This window comes from Nannospalax galili, unplaced genomic scaffold (assembly GCF_000622305.1).
Source record: "Nannospalax galili isolate Female #2095 unplaced genomic scaffold, S.galili_v1.0 C49563241, whole genome shotgun sequence".
Classification (NCBI taxonomy): domain Eukaryota; kingdom Metazoa; phylum Chordata; class Mammalia; order Rodentia; family Spalacidae; genus Nannospalax; species Nannospalax galili.
Genome location: NW_008480313.1, coordinates 1 through 2,293, shown reverse-complemented (window position 1 = coordinate 2,293; position 2,293 = coordinate 1). Strand labels below are relative to the sequence as shown.

Below are 2,293 nucleotides of genomic sequence, written 5' to 3'. Positions count from 1 at the left end.
CTGCAAGAGCAGCCAGTGTTCTTAATCGCTGAGCCATCTCTCCAGCCCCTAAAATTTGACTTTCTAAAAGCCAGTAAATAGTTTGTCTCTACCTTTTACTATTAAAACTACTGGTAACATAGTTGATTGCTCCTCTATGCCTTCCCATTTTATCAGCTTCCACATGTGTACCTTTCTGCATTCCACTCTGGACCTTGAAAAAAATGAAAGTCTAAAGTTTATAAATAGGAACAGCAGTGCTTTCCTGACTCTGATGGCCATTTTATTAGCTGTTGGAACCTTTACTTAAGTTTTAAATGGGAAGAATGATTAGTGAGAATGTAGGCCAAGTGACTCAGACATGGAGAACAGGTCTAATTTCAAGGAAGCCTTGCTGATCAGTATTGTGCTTTTTATAAAGTTACTTTTATTTATATGGAGGTGTCATGGTACACATGTGGAAGTCAAGAGGACAGCTTTTAGTACATCAGTTCTCTCCTTCAACCATAAGGGTTCCAGGGATGAAACTCAGGTCATCAAGCTTACATAGCAAGTTCTCTTTACCTATTGGGTCATCTCACTGGCCCAGAGGATAGTTGAACTTTGATCCTCCTACCTCTACTTCCTAAGTATGGGGTTACAGGTATGCATCACCATACCCAGTTTATGTGGTGCTTGGGACCAAACCCAGGGCCCCAGCAAACACTGCCAATTGAGCTACATTCTCAGCTCAGGAGTTTTATGTTTTCATAGCCCAGGTTTTATGCCTTGAATTCAGCTTTGCAGATTTCTGAATATCTCTTCTTATTTTTTAGGGAACACTTAACATTTTGGAAGAGGAGAACCACATTAAAGATGTTCTGTCTCGAATTGTAGTAGAAATGATCAAACGAGAATGGCCACAGCACTGGCCTGACATGCTGATGGAGTTGGACACTCTCTCTAGGCAAGGGGTATGGAGTGCATCTATGCTGACTGCAAGTGCTTACTCTTAGACTAAAGGGTTTGCTTTCTGCTGGAGTTCCTGGTTTTATCACAGAAAATAGCCTGTGGGCATATCTATATAAGAAAGTATTTTTGTTTAGCTTAACTATCTTATTTCTCTTGGCATAGGAGACACAAAGAGAATTAGTGATGTTCATCCTTTTACGATTGGCAGAGGATGTAGTGACCTTTCAGACCCTTCCTTCTCAAAGAAGAAGGGATATTCAGCAAACCTTAACTCAGAACATGGAAAGGATCTTCAATTTTCTACTTAACACACTTCAGGAAAATGTAAACAAGTACCGGCAAATGGTGAGGATTCTGGTCCCACTAAAGTCCTACCCTTCCCCTCCCCCATACTGGAATTTCTACCTAGATCTCAGGTATGCTGAGCAAGCACTCTATCACAGAGCTGTATTTCCAGCACATTTTTACTTTTGAGTCAGAGTCTTACTAAGTGGCTCAGGATGTTCAGCTGGGGTTCCAGACTATCTGGGGTTACAGGGGAGACTGTCTCAGAAAAAAAAAACAAAAACATGAAAAAACAAAATATAGATTTCTGATAGGTCAGGGTAATGTCCTGTTAAATCATAGTGTTGTGTTTGGTCCTGGTCCCTTTTGCAGTGGACTGGTTCCATGATGTGTTTGTTCTCTTCTAAGGAGGTTTTGCTTCTGCAGAAGAGGGTGAACAGACACTGTCCTTCCCATCCTTGTTATCTGGGGAGGCATTTTTCAGAACAAGGCAGTTTTAAAGTTAATCTTGGAACTTGACAGGAAACTCAGCAGTTAAGAATGCTTGTTACTTTTGTAGAGGACCAGAGTTTGGTTCCCAGCACCCATGTAGGGCAGTTTGTAGCCGCCTATAATTCCAGCTCCAAGGGATCTTCTTCTGGCCTCCCCTGATACCTACATAGACTGGCATACAAACACACACATAAATAAATGTAAAATAAATCTTTAAAAAGAAAAGTTGGGACTGGAGAGATAGCTCAGCGGTTAAGAGCACTGGGTACTCTTGCAGAGGACTGGGGTTCAGTTCCCAGCAGCCACATGGTGGCTAACAACTGCCCAGAACTCTGGTTCAGGGGATCTGATGCCTTTTTCTGACCTCCTTGGGCATTGCACAACATGGGCACACCTACCTACAGACAGGCAATATGCTCATACACATAAAGTAAAAGTATATAAAAGAAAGAAGTTAATTTTCAAGCTGGGCATGGTGCCGTACGCCTTTAGTCCCAGCACTCAGGAGGCAAAGGCAGGTGGATCTCTGAGTTTGAGGCCAACCTGGTCTACATAGCGAGCTCCAGGCCAGCTGGGGCTACAGGGA

The 2,293-nt window shown here is 42.6% G+C and overlaps 1 long non-coding RNA gene across 1 annotated transcript; it reads left to right on the top strand.

The window, feature by feature from the left end:
• Nucleotides 1–774: 774 nt before the first annotated feature.
• LOC115069156 lies at nucleotides 775–1,265 on the top strand. Its single transcript, XR_003848444.1, has 2 exons — nucleotides 775–932; nucleotides 1,093–1,265. It is a non-coding gene; the product is annotated as an uncharacterized LOC115069156 (long non-coding RNA).
• The last annotated feature ends 1,028 nt before the right edge of the window (nucleotides 1,266–2,293 follow it).